Raw genomic sequence first — 21,623 nt, forward strand, 5'->3', positions numbered from 1 at the left:
CTCAACTCCTCGAAGCTTTCGCTGCGCAACTCTGATCTGTCTCTGAAACTGAAAGTGGGAAAGGGTGAGCACATCATCCCTAGAAGGGGTGCCCAGCAGGAATAACATTCAACTTTAAAGAAATCAAGAACAAGATTTGGAAAACAATACATATTTTCCCAAACAACAAAGTGACTAAGTCACTGGTGATACTCAAACATGTATACTGACAAACTCCTTCCTCAAACAATGTATACTATGGTTGTGCAATTCTGAACTCGCAATTCCACACCTAATCGTAAGTATTGATGTCGACAATTACGAACTCGCAAACTGCCGACCAATATATCATAAAATCTCTAGGTATAAATGTGAAGGAGCGTATCTTATATACCACAGGTGGAAATTCTTATTTCCCATAACAATTCATGACGACAACAAAACATTACAAGTCCTTTCAAAACCATGGAAATATTACAAAGAACCAACAAAACACTCATAATACAAGTTGAACAATGTATGAAGTGCACAAATATACGATGCATGAAACAACAATGGTTTCAAAAGAGTTAAATGTATTCCCACCTCTTTTGACGAAAAACCACGCCTACCTCGAGATCCACGATCCACTGGTTCGTCCTTTGAATCGATCGTTTTTAATATAGACTAACTGTTAATCACACAAGATGTCTAAGAATCTAGCCAAAGTGGCTCACACAAGAATCATACAATTCTATCTAATGGTTCTAAGCCCATTCTGGTATCTCATTCTCTATCTTGTTTATGTAGCAACAACTCCCATCTCCAAATGTCACGGGATCTCCTTCATAGTCGCTAGAGGAAAAAAACCATGAGAGATCACCTATCATATGTCTGCTACATCCACTTTCAAGAAACCATTGAAAGGGTGATGTTGATTTTAAAGCGAAAGCTCCCATACTATCAGTACTTTCCTGTCTAGGATTTCTTGTTAGTTTTGTACATCCTTTTAGAGAAGCAATTGTTTGTTCAGTTATCTTGTGAAGATTACATGCAACATTCAGGTTCTTTTGGAAGGACATACAAGTATGTTGAAAGAGATTAGAGGAATCACAAAGCAAACACGGGCCAACATCGTTAGGCTTGTCTGAGTAGTCCTGAGTCATTTCAGATTTTACAACATCTGTATGTGGTTTATAAACTGACTTATGACTGTTTTTCATAGAGGAACTACTGGAGTTATTCAGATCCATCAAAGGAATTTTGATAGACTTCAAATCCTTCAGTATTGCAATTTATGCAACAAGATCAGAGTTGATCCGGATTTGTTCATCCAACTTTTTCTGGAGAATAACCAGTTTATCAGAACTTTTTCTACGATTGGTTTTTAAACCTGGTGAAGCGTTTCTAGAGACTTTACTGTCCATTTAGTCAGATCGCCACAAACACGGACTTGTAAGGTCTTTAAACGTGTTTTCCTGCTCTGATACCAATTGAAAAAGCGGGGGTATAATATTCCACAGCCGCACTCCCCACAAAGATTTCGCAATTAAGCACAAGTTCAATTAAGAACTCTCCCCCATAATATGTCATTACCGAAAGAACAACATGAGCGACCTTTATTTCGAAATAAAAGAAGGATCTATTTTCATACTAAGACATCTGACAGAAAATCAACCTACAGAAACAAATGCAGAATCGAAGTAAACACTTACTGGAGTTCTAAACTCAATTGCCCAAAATATGTAGATAAGCACAGGGGCAAGAGTTATAGAAACAACCAATGAACAAAAACAACACCAATAGACTGTCGTAAGTGTTGAAACGTAGCAGTGTCTAATGGTTTGGTGAGAATATCAGCCAATTCTTGTTCGGAAGGCACAAATTCCATATTTATGATACCATTTTCGTAAAGATCTCGAATAAAATGGTACCTTATATCAATGTGCTTTGTTCTTGAGTTCTCAACGGGATTCTCAGTGATTCGAATCGCACTAGAGTTATCACAAATTATCTTCATTACTCCAGTATCAATTCTATAATCAGTCATCATTTGTTTCATCCATATAAGTTGAGTACAGCATGAGCCAGCAGCAATATATTCTGCTTCACATGTAGACAGGGATTGTGAATTTTGTTTCTTGCTATGCCAAGCTACAAGATTCAGTTCTACGTAGTAGAAACCTCCTGATGTAATTTTTCTGTCTTCTACATATCCTGCCCAATCAGTATCTGAATAAGCAGAAAGGTTAGTGTTAGTATCAAAAGTGTAAGATAGACCATACCTTACTGTATGATTTACATATCGTACGATCCTCTTTGCAGCTGCAAGATGAGATTCCTTAGGATTTGCCTGAAATCTAGCATAACAACCAACACTAAAAGAGATATCAGGTCTAGTAGCTGTAAGATATAAAAGGCTACCAATAATAGGTCGATACAATTTTTGATCCACTTTTACTCCTTTTTCATCTCTGTGCAGTTTACCAATAGTGGGCATAAGTGTCAGTTTTGGAGTCGACTTATCCAGACCGAACCTTGAAATAAGATCCCTTGCATATTTTTCTAGGGATAAGTAGATTTCATCCTTATGTTGTTGAATTTGTAATCCCAAGAAGAACTTTAACTCACCAACATTGCTCATATTTCAAATTTCTTTAGCAAGAGAGACTTGGAAATCCTTTGCAAGTTTCTCAGAAGTTGAGCCATAGATGATATCATCTACATAGAGTTGAGCAGTAACAACATCTTTCCCACTCCATTTGGTAAACAATGTTTTATCAGCTCCGCCTCTTGAAAAACTTTTTTTAATAAGAGAAGTGTTAAGTTTTTAAAACCAGGATCTATGTGTTTGTTTTAACCCATATAATGCCTTTTTAAGCTTAAGAACATGATCTGGGAAATCAAGGTTTTCAATCCCCTTAGGTTGAGCTACATACACTTCTTCCTTTAAAATTCCGTTTAGGAACGCGGATTTTATATCCATCTGGAACAGCTTAACCTTAAGAAAACAAGCATGATCTAGTAATAACCAAATGGAATCAAGACGTGCCACAGGAGCAAAGGTTTCATCAAAGTCGATTCCTTCAATCTGTGAGTATCCTTGAGCTACAAGTCTGGCTTTATTTCTGACAATTTTTCCAAATTCATCAGACTTATTCTTGAATATCCATTTAGTACCAAAAATATTGATATTGGAGGGACAAGGTACAAGTTTCCATACATCTTGTCTTTGAAATTGATTTAACTCCTCATGCATTGCATTCACCCAAAAAGGATCGCTAAGAGTTTCATCAATATTTCTTGGTTCTACTTGCGAAAGATAACAACCAAAATTGCAAATATTTTGAAGTTGTCCTATTGTCTTAGATGTAGAATCTCTTCCTCCAACAATACTGTTGGTATCATGATTCCTTGGAACCCAGAGGTGTCATGGAGGGACACGTTCTTGTTCTACAGGAGAAGCCTGATCAGTGCTCTTCTCCTCGTCACTAGAAATATCAGGATCAATAACAGTTGGGATAACTTCAACTGATTCTGGGATTTCTTTGACTTTCTCAATTGTCTCACTTGGAGGCAATTCGGCAGGAGGATTATAATGATGAAAATTACTAATGTCATCAATGATAATATTTGCAGATTCCATTGATAGACACATTTTTGTGTCCGATTTGTCTCGATTCTATATATTGTTAGGGCTCATATTTGTACTTATTATGGTGTTTTATTTATTTGTAGGTATTTTTGGCCAATAAACATTTTTGGAAAAAATTGGCTCGAAAAGTTGTCGGAAAGCACCCGGAGGACATTTGCTATTCAGACTCTCACTTTGGATAAGGGGTAACCTAATTACTAAGGGGCATCCCATTTATAGGTAGTTTCTAATCTCACCCCTACTCTGGATAAGGGGCAACCATCTTCAACATTTCAAAAATCAGGTTTTGGCGGGAAAATAGGTGCAGTGAAGAACAGTTTTGGCAATCGTGATTTGGAGGAGTTTGAGGTCGATTAAACCTCTGATTTTCATAGGATAAACTCCTTATGGGTCTAGGAATCTGATATGGGTGTTTAAATCGATTAGACTGGGCTCAATCGACGGATTTTTCTCACAACAAAAAATATGGAAAGTCACGTGTGTGACCTGTTTTAGGGAATTTTAGAGAGATTAAAGCGTTGTAAACCTTCCCAAAGATTTGTATCTATCTAAGGAAGAGTTTAGAATAAAAAAGGAAAGCTCAGAAACGCGTAGAAATTCTAAAACAAGAAATTGCCACAACTTGGTCGTGAAGAGAAGGAAAGAGATTTTGGAAGATTTGGGAGAGATTTAATCGGTATTTTTGATATAAATAGATGTCTTGGGTCATATAGAAGAGGTGTCGAGAGTTTGGGAACCTAAGGAGAGCCAGGGAAGAAGAAATCAGAGTTTTACCAAACTCTGTTTCTGTTGCTGCTGCTGCTGAAGAAGAAGAACGTGAAGAACATTGACGCACGGGAAAATGTCGCAGGACAGTGTCTTTGTTTAACAGCTGAAGGACATAAAGATGTGCAGCGCAGTCGTATTCTAGGGTCTTAAAATCAGCGACAAAGTAACAGTTTTTCTGTAACAGTTCCATTGTAACAGCTGTTTTGCAACACCAATACACTGTTGGAAACAGTCTGTGTTATTACTTTTCACTCTTTTAATCATCTTTTGAGCAACAAACACATATTTTGAAATCATGATTAATATGAGGAGCTAAACCCCATTGCTGAGGCGATAGAGGAAGCTAGTTTTCCAACAAAAAGTGGTATATTCTATTTTATCTTTTTATTTGCAATAATTATATGATTATTTGCTTTGAACTATTATTGAATATGATTTTTATTTGAGTGATTGTGATCTATTTTGATGGAGTATGCTTAGTTTTAAGACTTTTGATGCTTCATACTTGGTATTTACAATTATTACTTTTGAAAATCTACTTGTTGCAATATTTTAGAATCAAATTAAACAAGAAAATTGCATAAATATAAGTATTGGTTTAATCACTTTGAACTTGGAAAATAGTGGAATCTTAGCCTCAGTGTTTCTTTTAGTATTGATATCATCTTTGATTGAGTTTGCTATAATTTTTAGTGAGTTTTCTATTTTCATATTAGAATTTAAGTCTAATTAATATCCTTCACAAGTCTGAGAATCGAACCACTTTTACCACTATCTACAAATCACATCAATTTTTGGCGCCGCCGACGCGGACTTGTTTTTAGGGTTTTAAATTTATTTATTTTTATTTATTTTTTATCTTTTTTTATTATTATTTTTGTCCTTTTTATGTTTTTGGGTATTTATCTTGTGTCTAGAGGTTCTGGATCATAAAGAAAATTGAGCCAAGGAGATTAGTGATTTCATACAGACTTGGAGCTAAAGATTAAAGCAAAAAGAACAGAAAAGAAGAAAATTTTATTTTAGACAATTTTAGTTTAGGGTTTGTTTATTTTATTTAGAAGAGCCCCCAAAGTTGGACCTTAAACCACTACCTGATACTCTAAAGTATGTGTTTTTAGGACCATATGAGACTTTACCTGTGATTGTAGCTTCCAATTTGGATAGTGATCAGGAAAGTAGGCTAGTAAATGTACTTCAAGACAATAAGGAAGCTTTAGGGTGGACTATAGCAGATATTAAGGGTATAAGTCCTACTGTGTGTATGCATCAGATTCATTTTGAGGAAGACTCCAAACCTTCTAGGGAGATGCAACGTCGACTGGACCCTAACATGAAAGAGGTAGTTCGAAAAGAGGTGCTTAAGTTGTTAAATGCGGGTATTATTTACCCAATTTCAGACAGTAAGTGGATCAGCCCTGTTCAGGTTGTCCCCAAGAAATCAGGTATCACTGTAGTCCAGAATGATAATAATGAATTAATCCCAACCCGAGTGACCACGGGATGGCGTGTGTGTATTGACTATAGGAAATTGAACAAGGTCACAAGGAATGATCACTTTCCCCTTCCTTTTATCGACCAAATGCTAGAGCGATTATCTGGACATAGTCACTATTGCTTCTTATATGGATACTCAGGTTATAATCAGATTGTTATTTCCCCAAAAGACCAAGAGAAAACCACTTTTACCTGTCCCTTTGGTACCTTTGCGTATAGACGCATGCCTTTCGGGCTATGTAATGCCCCTGCAACTTTTCAGCGTTGTATGATGAGCATATTTTCTGATATGATAGAAGGGTTCTTAGAGGTCTTTATGGATGATTTTTCAGTGTTTTGTTCATCTTTCGATGAGTGCTTGCATCATTTGACATTAGTGTTGACTAGGTGTAAGGAAAAAAATTTAGTGCTTAATTGGGAAAAATGCCATTTCATGGTTAAATCAGGAATTGTATTAGGGCACATCGTCTCTTCAAAGGGTTTAGAGGTAGACAAAGACAAAGTCGACCTTATTAAGACTTTACAGGTCCCAAAAACCATAAAATATATTAGGTCATTCCTAGGGCATGCAGGTTTTTACCGTCGATTCATTAAGGATTTTAGCTTGATTTCTAGACCTCTTCGCAATTTGCTTGCAAAATATGTTAAGTTTGTCTTTGATGATGCTTGTTTAGAGGCTTTTGAGAAGCTTAAAACTTTACTCACTACTGCCCCGATAGTCCATGCACCTAACTGGAACCTACCCTTTGAGATTATGTGTGATTCTTCAGATTATGCTATAGGCGTCGTTTTAGGACAACGAGAAAACAAATTACTTCATGTGATTTATTATGCTAGCAAAACTCTGAATGATGCCCAAATGAACTACACAACTACCGAGAATGAACTTTTAGCCATCGTGTTTGCCTTGGATAAGTTTAGGTCCTACCTATTAGGTTCTAAGATCATAATTTATACAGATCATGCTGCTTTGAAATACCTTTTATCTAAGAAGGATACCAAACCTAGATTGATCCTATTGTTACAGGAATTTTCCCCAGACATTTGAGACAAAAAGGGTGCAGAAAATGTAGTAGCAGACCACTTGTCTAGGATAGTTGTTAGTTCCCCTAGTGATTCCCTTCCTATAAGGGATAGCTTTCCTGATGAACAATTGTTCTCTGTTTCTCAATCACCTTGGTATGAAAATATAGTGAATTATCTTGTTACTGGTCAAACCCCTCAACATTGGGGTAAGCAAGATCGTTCTAGGTTTTTAGACGAGGTTAAGCATTTCTTTTGGGACGATCCTTATCTGTTTAAGTATTGTCCGGACCAGATTATTAGGAGATGTGTATCTGAGAGTGACCAGTCTAGTATTATCTCCTTTTGTCATGAACATGCATGTGGGGGTCATTTTAGTGCTAAGAAGACTGCTGCTAAGATTTTGCAGTGTGGATTTTACTGGCCTTCGTTGTTTAAAGATTCCCATAGTCATTGTGTTTCTTGTGAGCGTTGCCAGAAGTTAGGAATCATTTCCCGTAGAAATATGATGACTTTGAACCCTATTTTAGTGATTGAGGTCTTTGATGTGTGGGGCATTGATTTTATGGGTCCATTTCCTATTTCGTTTGGTTATCTTTACATACTTGTCGCTGTAGACTATGTGTCTAAGTGGGTTGAGGCAGTTCCGTGTAAAACGAATGACCACAGGGTCGTAGTCCAATTTTTGAAAGAGAATATACTTACACGTTTTAGTACGCCGCGAGATATAATTAGTGATGGAGGTTCACACTTTTGTAATAGACCGTTTGCTCTTTTAATGAAACAATACGGTATTACCCATAAAGTAGCAACCCCATATCACCCTCAGACTAGTGGTCAGGTAGAGGTTTCCAATAGGGAAATTAAACGTATTCTAGAGAAAACAGTTAATCCAAATAGGAAAGACTGGTCGTCGAGGCTTACTGATGCCTTATGGGCTTACCGTACTGCGTTTAAGACACCCATTGGAATGTCACCTTATTGTTTAGTGTTTGGCAAGGCATGTCACCTGCCTGTTGAGTTAGAGCATCGAGCCTATTGGGATATTAAGAACTTAAACTTTTCACTTGACAAGGCAGGAGCTCAAAGAAAGCTCCATCTCAATGAGTTGGACGAGATTCGTAGAGATGCATACGATAGTGCTAAGGAATATAAGAACAAAATGAAACTTGTGCATGATAGGAATATTTTAAGAAAGTCATTTTCTCCAGGTCAAAAAGTTCTTCTGTATGACACTCGTTTGCATCTATTCCCCGAGAAGTTGCGCTCTCGGTGGACCGGTGTGGTCCGTACTGTTTTTCCTCATGGCGCTGTTGAGATTGAAACACCAGATGCTAGTAGTTCTTCGAAGGTTAACGGTGAGCGTTTGAAGCCCTTTTTATAGCCTTTTCCTACAGGTGATGTTGAAGAGGTCCCTCTGGAGGACCCTGTTTACCTTGATTTACCATCGAGGCGATTTTGTATGTTGTATAATATTTTTGTAGGTTTTTGGTTACACTTCACCCAGGTACTATCTTTCCAACTTCTCTCTTTACTATTTACTCATGTTACTTATATTTTTGGTACTGTTCTTTGATTAGAAACATTGAGGACAATGTTAGATTTAAGTTTGGGGGTGGGGTAGAACTTTTTGTTACCTTTTCGTTGCAATAAATAAACTCCAGAGCCTAGAAATTTATCCCTATTAAGGATGGCACTAACCAATCTAAGTGGATGGAAGCATTTTGGTTGTAGGAGTTGAGGAACCAATCTGACTAGATGGCAACATCTAAAGAGTCTATTCATAAAAGCACAGAGCTCGGGTGTTAGAAATAACATGATAGTTTCACCATATCTCGTTGAGTCCTTTTCACTTCTGTTTTTATTTTGTTTTGTTTTTAAACTATGTTTCTCTAAGTGATTAAGTGGGGCTCACGATTCAAGTTGTTACCAATGCTAGGGTGAATTAGAGTGATTGAGATACAAGGAAAAAAAAGAAGAAGAAAAAGAGACCATACCATCGGACCAACTGGAATAAATTCAATAAATTCGACCTATGGAACCCTTGTATATGCCAGTTGTGTTAACCTAGAGTTAGGATTATTGACCACTAGTACCCTTGTATATGCAAGTGTGTTGATATTAATCAGATCGGTATATCAGTCCATTAGGATAGGTTCATTTTGCCGGAGGCCTTCAGACAGATATGAGAAACACCGTTCACCTAGTAAACATCAAAACCATCTATGTTTTTCTATATCCATCTTCTTGATCTATCCATGTGATTAGTTTTGACTCCGGATATTGATGTCCATAGTGCGACTATCTGAGTAGAGCTCTGTCACTTCATATGAATTTTAGTATGCTTGAGTGCGAAATCATGTACAACAATTGGAATTTCGCATCAGGGTACTTCTTCCTGTAGTCAATAAGTATGTCAACCAAGGAGATTCTTTAGTGCCTTCCAAGGTTCTGTGTAGATAGCTAGGGTCTGGAGTATAAAGGTTTTATGGGTATACCTCTGGTAAGCCCTCCGGAGACAACACTCCGCCACTAGGGACACCTAGGGGTTTAAAGGCTTATTGCATATGCTAAATGCAATCGACGATGCCTGCGACAGTGAGTTAGGATTTTATTTCTATTTTATTTTTGCTCGAGGACTAGCAAATAATTGGTTTGGGGGTATTTGATAGACACATTTTTGTGTCCGATTTGTCTCGATTCTATATATTGTTAGGGCTCATTTTTGTACTTATTATGGTGTTTTATTTATTTGTAGGTATTTTTGGCCAATAAACATTTTTGGAAAAAATTGGCTCGAAAAGTTGTCGGAAAGCACCCGGAGGACATTTGCTATTCGGACTCTCACTTTGGATAAGGGGTAACCTAATTACTAAGGCGCATCCCATTTCTAGGAAGTTTCTAATCGCACCTCTACTCTGGATAAGGGGCAACCATCTTCAACATTTCAAAAATCAAGTTTTTGGCGGGAAAATAGGTGCAGTGAAGAACAATTTTGGCAATCGTGATTTGGAGGAGTTTGAGGTCGATTAAACCTCTGATTTTCATAGGATAGACTCCTTATGGGTCTAGGAATCTGATATGGGTGTTTAAATCGATTAGACTGGGCTCAATCGACGGATTTTTCTCACAACAGAAAATATCTAAAGTCACGTGTGTGACCTGTTTTATGGAATTTTAGAGAGATTAAAGCGCTGTAAACCTTCCCAAAGATTTGTATCTATCTAAGGAAGAGTTTAGAATAAAAAGGAAAACTCAGAAACGCGTAGAAATTCTAAAACAAGAAATTGCCGCAACTTGGACGTGAAGAGAAGGAAAGAGATTTTGGAAGATTTGGGAGAGATTTAATCGGTATTTTTGATATAAATAGATATCTTGGGTCATATAGAAGAGGTGTCGAGAGTTTGGGAACCTAAGGAGAGCCAGAGAAGAAGAAATCAGAGCTTTACCAAACTCTGTTTCTGCTGCTGCTGCTGAAGAAGAAGAACGCGAAGAACATTGACGCACGGGAAACAGTCGCAGAACAGTGTCGTTGTTTAACAGCTAAAGAACATTAAGCTGTGCAGGGCAGTCGTATTCTAGGGTCTTAAAATCAGCGACAAAGCAACAGTTTTTCTGTAACAGTTCCATTGTAACAGCTGTTTTGCAACACCAATACACTGTTGCAAACAGTCTGTGTTATTACTTTTCACTCTTTTAATCATCTTTTGAGCAACAAATACATATTTTGGGATCATGATTAATATGAGGAGCTAAACTCCATTGCTGAGGCGATAGAGGAAGTTATTTTTCCAACAAAAAGTGGTATATTCTATTTTTATCTTTTTATTTGCAATAATTATATGATTATTTGCCTTGAACTATTATTGAATATGATTTTTATTTGAGTGATTATGATCTATTTTGATGGAGTATGCTTAGTTTTAAGACTTTTGATGCTTCATACTTGGTATTTACAATTATTACTTTTGAAAATCTACTTGTTGCAATATTTTAGAATCAAATTAAACAAGAAAATTGCATAAATATAAGTATTGGTTTAATCACTTTGAACTTGGAAAATAGTGGAATCTTAGCCTCAGTGTTTCTTTTAGTATTGATTGAGTTTGCTATAATTTTTAGTGAGTTTTCTATTTTAATATTAGAATTTAAGTCTAATTAATATCCTTCACAAGTCTGAGAATCGAACCACTTTTACCACTATCTACAAATCACATCATCCATCATGACCTGGGTTCTGAGATTAAACACTCGAAAACCACGACTATCAGAAGCATAGCCAAGGAAGATACCTTCATCACTTTTGGTATCAAATTTCCCTCTCTGTTCTCGATCTTTTAGAATGTAGCACTTGCTTCCAAGCACTCTAAGATAGTGCAGGTTGGGTTTTCTACGTACGGTAGACACCGGTTCTGAGATTAGGGTTTTAGACCGTACGTAGACACAGTTGATCAAATAGCAAGCTGTGAAAACAGCCTCTCCCCAAAACCTTAAAGGTAAGTTTTTGTTATGGGGCATTACCCTGGCCATTTCCTGAATGTTCTTATTTTTTCTTTCAGCAACTCCATTAGCTTGAGGAGTGATGGGTGGTGAATATTGTTGAATGATTCCCAGTTCGTCACAAAATTCAAACACCTTAGTGTCCTTGAATTCAGTTCCACGGTCGCTTCTAATTTTTTTTAGTTTGCGACCTTGTTCGTTCTGGATTCTTTTAACAACAATCTTGAATTCATCCATGGTTTCATTCTTATGAAATAGGAATGCAACCCAAGTGAACCTGGTGTAATCATCTACCATAACCAAAGCGTACTTCTTACCAGCAACCATGGGTTGTTGAATTGGTCCGAAGAGATCCATATGAATTAAATCAAGTGGAGCTTTAGTGAGAATATCTCTAGATGATTTATGGTGAACTTTCGTTTGTTTACCCTTTTGACAGGCACCACATACACCATCAATCTTTGCATTTATTTAGGGAACGCCTCTAACAAGTTCTTTGTTAATGATCTTAGTTAAAAGATGATAATTGATGTGACCAAAACGCGCATGCGAAAGATGTGTAGATTCCACCTTAGTCAAATTGCAACAGTTACTGAACTGAGTATCCATAAGATAACAGTTGTTTTTACCACGAGTTCCCTAAAAAATTACTTTCCCAGTTTTGTCTACAATGTCACATCCATTTGCATTGAAGACAACTCTATGGCCTTTGTCATAAATTTGACTAATAGAAAGAAGATTTGCAGTCATACCTTTTACGTATACTATATCATGGATTTCAGGTACGCCGGGTAGTTTGATCGTCTCCTTCTTGCTTATGTAGCAACAACTACCATCTACAAATGTCACGGGACCTCCTTCATAGTCGCTAGAGGAAACAAACCATGTGAGATCACCTGTCATATGTATGCTACATCCACTGTCAAGAAACCATTGAAAGGGTGATGTTGATTTTAAAGCGAAAACTCCCATACTATCAGTACTTTCATGTCTAGGATTTCTTGTTAGTTTTGTACATCCTTTTAGAGAAGCAACTGTTTGTTCAGTTATCTTGTGAAGATTACATGCAATATTCAGATTCTTTTGGAAGGACATACGAGTATGTTGAAAGAGATTAGAGGAATCACAAAACAAACACGGGCCAACATCGTTAGGCTTGTCTGAGTAGTCCTGAGTCATTTCAGATTTTACAACATCTGTACGCGGTTTATAAACTGACTTATGACTGTCTTTCATAGAGGAACTACTTGAGTTATTCAGATCCATCAAAGGAATTTTGATAGACTTCAAATCCTTTAGTATTGCAATTTCTGCAACAAGATCAGAGTTGATCCGGATTTGTTCATCCAACTTTTTCTGGAGAATAACCAGTTTATCAGAACTTTTTCTACGATTGGTTGTTAAACCTGGTGAAGCGTTTCTAGAGACTTTACTGTCCATTTAGTCAGATCGCCACAAACACAGACTTGTAAGGTCTTTAAACGTGTTTGCCTGCTCTGATACCGAAAATATGTTTTCTTAAAAATAGATGTCTTCCCAACATCCGAAATAAACACTTGGATTATTATGCAAGTCTTCATAATATTTTCGGTCAAGGTAAACTTTTTGATCTCTCAAAATATTTATCTTGAGGCTTTGGGAAGCATACTCTCAAAGATGATGATGAATGAAGAGCTAAAGAGAAAACTGACAACAATCATTCCCTCCAAGAAACTTGCTTGAATGTTCGAGGGAAAGTGCTACCAAATTTTCTATGAGGCGAATGGAGTAATCCATGGATAAATTGTTAGTGAATACTGCATTATCAAGATTGAAAAATATCTTGACTCATTAGATTCGGACAGAGTAGCTCTATGTAACAATACTTGTTATCATGTAATCCAACTAATACCCTCTTCAAAGGTGTATGCATCTAGTCTTCTTGATGGTGGTGTACAAGAACTTATTGGGAGAAGAATTCTCTATCTTTAACATGATTAGGCTGATTCTATAGTCCGTAGCTAAGTCTTGTGAATATCTACAACTTAGTAGAAGAAGCCAAAGGCTAATATGGACCACAAGAGGTCCAAAACATTTAATTAGGAATACATGCTACTAAGCCCAAGTTCTCTAGTCAGGCCCACTAACCAAAAGCCTAGTCCAACTGGTCAACTGACGGTCTCTAACGGTCAGACTAACAGTCACAGGTCAACTAATAGTCAACAGTAAGGTCAAGTAAGTCCAGGGTCAAGTATGGTCAAAGTATAGTCAACGAGTTAAGTCAGGTCCAGGACTAATGAGTCAAACCGATTCAACTCGGGTTACCATATAAACTCAGCTCAGTCAGATTGGCCGAATCAGACAAATGGTTAAGTCAGCTAAGCTGACCGGGATGACTAACAATCCTAATACCCAAGAACAAAAGTTCATACAATCAAAATACATTTAATTTATTCAAAACAACTTCAAACTTCATTTACAATAACCAAGCTTACCTGCAATTGCAGTGGTAGCAAGCTTCCACTAAGGAGATTCAATTGAACATAACTAATTCAGACTCCTCTTCTTACCTACCCTGCTATTGAATCAACTCAAACAACAGTTCTTAGCTACAACCACCACCATCTCTAAAACTTACTAAAATAAACATTTCCTTCAACAACATCTTTACATTTGCTATACCTTTCACTTTCATTCATTGACACCATTGTGACCTTACCTAAATGATATTTCCATCAATCCATCTCGACTGAGTATAAATGGATGAACTCACCTTGGATTCGTGTAACACTACAAGAATCTGCAACTGGTACTTTTAGATCTCATCCTACACACCAATTATCACCAAAACCCATACATATATTTATTTCAATGACATTCATTTGATACCCAATGCAAATCAATCCACCACCAATTCAGATCAAATATCCTCTGCTCATACATCAACACAACAATTCAATTACCAATTGTAATTACATAACCACCTCCACCAACACAAAATGAATCTGCTGCTCCACTAGAATTACAACTAACACCACCATCCAAACATACAACTCCCATTTCCAGCTCACTCAACTTCAATTCAAACAACATATAATAATTATCCAAATTCGATAACTCAAAATAAATGAAACTTAATCCAACTCAATTCAGGAAGAAGAAATTACCTTAAACAGTTGCCTTCAAACTCTTCCTTTCCAACTGCAGTTCAATCCAAATCTTTAAATTGATTAAACCCATCTTTTAACTTCTTCTTATCAATCCTCAATCGAATTCATGAAATCAATTATTCTCTTCTTCTGTAACTCAACCAATGAACCCTAAAACCCCCAACTCTGATAAGAACCCTAATTTCTAATTTCCTCAAGTATTCTTCAACCTATACTCTAATTCTCGACAAAACCATCTCTAATTTCATCTTGATCATCACCAAATCGAACTCTTAATTCTTCTCTGAGGTTGTCCTGAAAAACCCTAACTCTTAACTTCTTCGATTCATCATCAACACAACTTCATAACCTTGATTTAACACCAACCCTTTTGTTCTTTATCCTTCAGCAACACTATATTATCATCAAATCCACAGAAACCCTAACTTCGATTTACAGAAACAACACTATCATCTTCTTCCTGTGAAACAGAATTAACCACTTGAATCAATACCAACACCATCACTGATCCCTTGTTGATACCCTTCTTCGCATGATCTCAAAACTTCCATTTGATCTCTCAAATTTGCCGGAGAAAAAGAACAGGAGAAGAAATAAAAGAGAAGCATAAAGAAGAAGAACGAGAAAGAAAGGGAAAGAAGAAGATAATAATGAATTCTTCTCGACCAGATTTGGAGATAAGATCGACTAGAAAATACTGAGGCACCCAATAATGGATAAGGGCTGCCAAGGCGGCTAAACTTCAAAAGACTATTTTTCCTTTCAAACAAAACTGATGTTATCTTCTTCGTCTGATATCCGAATGACACGTTCGAGTAGTCCATTTCGCATAACTTTTCGAGATCTAACCGATGGTACCAGTTTTGTATCTAGATCATTGTTAGATTAATTCATATTAATTATTGTTCGTGTTAAACTAATCGAGTTATTATCGACTAATTCGACACTTGACCTGTCTAATAACGTTGACAAGCTTGCGGGTCTTTACATTCTCCCCACCTTATTCATTTTCGTCCTCGAAAATCAAACCATCCTTCTGATTTTTAGAAACTCTCCACCTTATAGAATAATCTCATCTCTCGTCTAACAGCAGACAACATAAAACTAAGCACAAACCTATACGGCCTTCTACAAATAAAATTTAAAATTTGTAGCTCTAGGTTCAACTACGCATATTTTAGCATCCATCCAATAAGGAAGTCTAATTTTTCTTACACTAAATTTTATTTCAAAAAGATAATGGTTCTAATTACGAGAAAAAATACTCTATAATAAAGTTTCTAAGTTAATTTGGAATCTATCAGTTCACTAATAGAAGCAAGTTCCCCTTCAATGCCTAGTGATACAAGAATGCAGTTGCTCTGTCTAGGTTCACGACGCCTGACAATGCCTACCTACGTAACAAGTATCACCCGAACACATCAGAACTACCAACCTCACTATTCCCCAGTGCTGGATTAACTAAGTATTATCTTATTATAACTAATTAATCTCTAAATTTTATTATGACTGATTTAACTTAAAATTTTACTTCATAGATTATGTAAATAGTTCACATCATTTTAAGTAATTTAATCATCAAGATTTATTTATCATTATTATTATTTATTTATTTTGATGAAATTGAATTTTAACTCCAAATGACACTATATTATTATAACTAATTTTTTTTTAAACTCATGTACTATTTAAGAATATCTTAATGCTATGACCATTATCCAAATTTTATTTTCAATGTATCTATTTGTTTATATCATTATGCGACTTCATATAAGTAAATAACCACTAACAATATTTCATAGTCGTTTGGTGTTAATATTTTATTATTATTTAACCTTTACGTTTTATTTCCTAGGCTGATAAAAGTTAATCGTAATTAATCATACGACCAAGTTTAATTTTGTTATTAATACTAGATTTCATTTGATCTGACTTTATTTCCTTAAATTTTATATAATTGCTAAGTAATCCTTTAGTTGTATTATTAATAAAAATTACATCTCAATTACTATCCCATAATTATATCCAAATGATATTGACAATGAATCTAATTTCATAATAATTGGTACTATGTTAGTATGATTATTTGCTTATCTTATCAAAAAATTAGTGACTTAATTATATTATCATTTTCATTTTTTAGTTAATAGTCCAGTTGGTACACTAAGCCTTAATCTTTTAAATATAACTCTACATTCACACAAAGATTAATATAATAGATTTTAATTAATCAGATCAAATTTATATTCTAACTCTTGTTAAATATTGGCGTTGGTAACTTAATATGATTTAAATTTTGAGTCTGCATAAAGTTTTTTTTTCTAATATGTCTTAATAGTCTTTAAATAAATTTTGGTATTAATAATAAGTATCTTATTCATAGGAAAATTTATTCTCATTTAAGACTAATTTTGTGCTAAGCATTCAAGTACTGTAAATATCACTTCATGTGTATAATTTAGTGATTTAGTGAATCATTTATTGAACTAAGGATAATCTGGGTATAAGATCGTTAACAAGTTTAGTCTTTACTTTATGTACTATGTGGCGTCACGTCTTAATCCTACCGTATAAGTCTTATATTAACTATCTGGTTTAAACGCAAAACATATAATTCTAGTTTGTTATTAGTTAACTTTGCAAACTCAATCGTAAATAAGCACTAATCATTTTCCATTGCTATTTATAATTCTAAACATTATTTTATTACTATATATTTGTAAATGAGATTTTAATTTAAGTTATGCTCATTATAATACTAATTTAAATTCTAACAGTTTAAGTTCGTCATACTAATTTTCCATTTCAAAAGAGGATGGAATCTATTTACGAAGAAAGATCCTATTTATATGCGAGTTTCATTTTCTTTTAACTCTAATATATCACTCTAAGCATCCGAATACTATTATTACTACTTCATTTTAAAGATACACTCTAATAGTGTAAAGTATCCTACTACCTCATGTATATTTGTTTCATTTTAAAGATTTACTGGATCATTCATTAACCTAAAGATAATTTTGGTTCAAGATTTCGAACGAGTTAAGTCTTTTAATTTTATACATTATGTCCTCGCTTTCTTAAGTCTAACACTTACTAAGTATGTTATTAAATTCTAGTTTAAATACAAAACATATATTTTTAATTCTATCATTAGTTTAATTTACATAAATAAGTGCTATTAATTTTCATAACTATTTAATCATGATTATTGTTTTTTTATCCTTATATATCCTTATTGAAATTTTAGTTAGGTTAAATTAAGTTTAATATGATACTAATTGATAAATGGTAACATTTTTTTTTTTTTGATAAACAAGGAACCTTTTCATTATTGGGATTTCAAGGTTACTTTATTAAATTATTATTATTTTTATTATCATCTATAGATACTATTATAGTATTTTATTATTAACATTGATGGTTGAACTATTATTCTAACTACTCTTACAAATATTATTAAGTCCCAAAAGTATTATTAACATTTATGTAATTATAATTTGTTTACTCTGCACAAATCAATGTGTTTAGTAAATTCCCATATGATTTACAAGTTTTATGAATATTACTAATCTTACTATTATTATAGTATTGAATTGTTTACGTGTTCATACTTTTTAGATTAATTATTCTCGAATCCTTATTAGCTAAACTTATCGGTGTACCCCCGAATTTTTACTTCAATACATAAATAAACAACCAAACAAACAAATCAATCAAATAAATCTTTTAGTTATTGATAGCTTTTAGTGATTAAGATTTATCTTACAACTCAACCCATTTCTAAACTAATCTAGTTAACTAACTGACACTGGCTATTCTTATTGTTTCCCAAATAAGATCTAATAGTGAGCTCTGATACCAACACTGTAGCGCCCCCTAAGCTAGCAGCTGACTAATCCAAGAGATTAACTAAATAAGAGGCACTAAAAATCTAAATCATTTACTTAAACATTCAATTAAGAAATCTGCTACAAAACTTAACCCAAAACTAGCCCCGCTCTGAAATATATACATATACAAGAACTCCTCTCAAATGATACATAACCATTTGTTTTACAAATGGAACATACTACAAAATAAACATATCAGAAGTTAACCAACTAACAGACTCAACTCCTCGAAGCTTTCGCTGCGCAACTCTGATCTGTCTCTGAAACTGAAAGTGGGAAAGGGTGAGCACATCATCCCTAGAAGGGGTGCATAGCAAGAATAACATTCAACTTTGAAGAAATCAAGAGCAAGATTTGGAAAACAATACATATTTTCCCAAACAACAAAGTGACTAAGTCACTGGTAATACTCAAACATGTATATGGACAAATTCCTTCCTCAAAAAATGTATACTACGGTTGTGCAATTCCGAACTCGCAAATCCACACCTAATCGTAAGTATTGATGTCGATAATTCCGAACTCGCAAACTGCCGACCAATATATCATAAAATCTCTAGGTATAAATGTGAAGGAGCGTATCCTATATACCACAGGTGGAAATTCTTATTTCCCATAACAATTCATGATGACAACAAAACATTACAAGTCCTTTCCAAACCATGGAAAGATTACAAAGAACCAACAAAACGCTCATAATACAGGTTGAACAATGTATGAAGTGCACAAATATACGATGCATGAGTTTATAAACATAAATCTTTGTAAAAGAAACAACAATGGTTTCAAAAGAGTTAAATATATTCTCACCTATTTTGACGACAAGCCACGCCTACCTCGAGATCCACGATCCACTGGTTCGTCCTTTGAATCGATCATTGTTAATATAGACTAATTGTTAATCGCACAAGAAGTCTAAGAATCCAACCAAAGTGTCTCACACAAGATTCATACAATTTTATATAATGGTTCTAATCCCATTATGGTATCTCATTCTCTATCTTTAACATAGCTAAGAGTTTACTAATCCAATTAGGTTGATTTTATAGTCCGTAGCTAAGTCTTGTGAATATCTACAACTTAGTAGAAGAAGCCAAAGGATAATTCGGACCACAAGAGGTCCAAAACATCTAATTATGAATACATGATACTAAGCCCAAGTTCTCTAGTCAGGCCCATTAACCAAAAGCCTAGTCCAACTGGTCAACTGACGGTCTCTAACGGTCAGACAACAGTCACAGGTCAACTAACAGTCAACAGTAAGGTCAAGTCAAGTCCAGGGTCAAGTATGGTCAAAGTCTAGTCAACGAGTTAAGTCGGGTCCAGGTCTACTGAGTCAAACCGATTCAACCCGGGTTACAATATAGACTCAGCTCAGTCATATTGATCGAATCAGACAAATGGTTAAGTCAGCTAAGCTGACCGGGATGATTAACAATCCTAATACTCAAGAACAAAAGTTCATACAATCAAAATACATTTCATTCATTCAAAACAACTTCAAACTTCATTTACAATAACCAAGCTTACCTGCAATTGCAGTGGTAGCAAGCTTCCACTGAGGAGATTCAATTGAACATAACTAATTCAGACTCCTCTTCTTACCTACACTGCTATCGAATCAACTCAAACAACAGTTCTTAGCTACAACCACCACCATCTCTAAAACTTACTAAAATAAACATTTCCTTCAACAACATATTTACATTTGCTATACCTTTTACTTTCATTCATTGACACCATTGTGACCTTACCTCAATGATATTTCCATCAATCCATCTCGACTGAGTATAAATGGATGAACTCACCTTGGATTCATTTAACACTACATGAATCTGCAACTGGTACTTTTAGATCTCATCCTACACACCAATTATCACCAAAACCCATACATATACTTATTTCAATGACATTCATTTGATACCCAATGCAAATCAATCCACCACCAATTCAGATCAAATATCCTCTGCTCATACATCAACACAACAATTCAATTACCAATTGTAATTACATAACCACCTTCACCAACACAAAATGAATCTGCTGCTCCATTAGAATTACAACTAACACCACCATCCAAACATACAACTCCCATTTCTAGCTCACTCAACTTCAATTCAAACAACATACAACAATTATCCAAATTCGATAACTCAAAATAAATGAAACTTAATCCAACTCAATTCAGGAAGAAGAAATTACCTTAAACAGTTTCCTTCAAACTCTTCCTTTCCAACTGCAGTTCAATCCAAATCTTTAAATTGATTAAGCCACCTTTTAACTTCTTCTTATCAATCCTTAATCGAATTCATGAAACCAATTATTCTCTTCATCTGTAACTCAACCAATGAACCCTAAAACCCCCAACTCTGATAAGAACCCTAATTTCTGATTTCCTCAAGTATTCTTCAACCTATACTCTAATTCTCGACAAACCCATCTCTAATTTCATCTTGATCATCACCAAATCGAACTCTTAATTCTTCTCTGAGGTTGTCCTGAAAAACCCTAACTCTTAACTTCTTCGATTCATTATCAACACAACTTCAGAACCTTGATTCAACACCAACTATTTCGTTCGTTATCCTTTAGCAACAATATATCATCATCAAATCCGCACAAACCCTAACTTCGATTTATAGAAACAAAACTATCATCTTCTTCCCGTGAAACAAAATTAACCACTTGAATCAGTACCAACAACATCACTGATCCCTTGTTGATACCCTTCTTCGCATGATCTCAAAACTTCCATTTGATCTCTCAAATTTGTCGGAGAAAAAGAACAGGAGAAGAAAGAAAAGAGAAGCATAAAGAAGAAGAACGAGAAAGAAAAAGAAAGAAAGAGATAAAAATGAATTCTTCTCGACCATATTTGGAGATAAGATTGACAAGAAAATACTGAGGCACCCAATAATGGATAAGGGCTGCCAAGGCGGCTAAACTTCAAAAGACTATTTTTCCTTTCAAACAAAACTGATGTTATCTTCTTCGTCTGATATCCGAATGACACGTTCGAGTAGTCCATTTCGCATAACTTTTCGAGATCTAACCGATGGTACCAGTTTCTTATCTAGATCGTCGTTAGATTAATTTCTATTAATTATCGTTCGTGTTAAACTAATCGAGTTATTATCGGCTAATTCGACACTTGACCGGTCTAATAGCGTTGACAAGCTT

This window comes from Papaver somniferum, chromosome 11, assembly GCF_003573695.1.
Source record: "Papaver somniferum cultivar HN1 chromosome 11, ASM357369v1, whole genome shotgun sequence".
In the NCBI taxonomy this organism is placed as follows: Eukaryota; Viridiplantae; Streptophyta; class Magnoliopsida; order Ranunculales; family Papaveraceae; genus Papaver; species Papaver somniferum.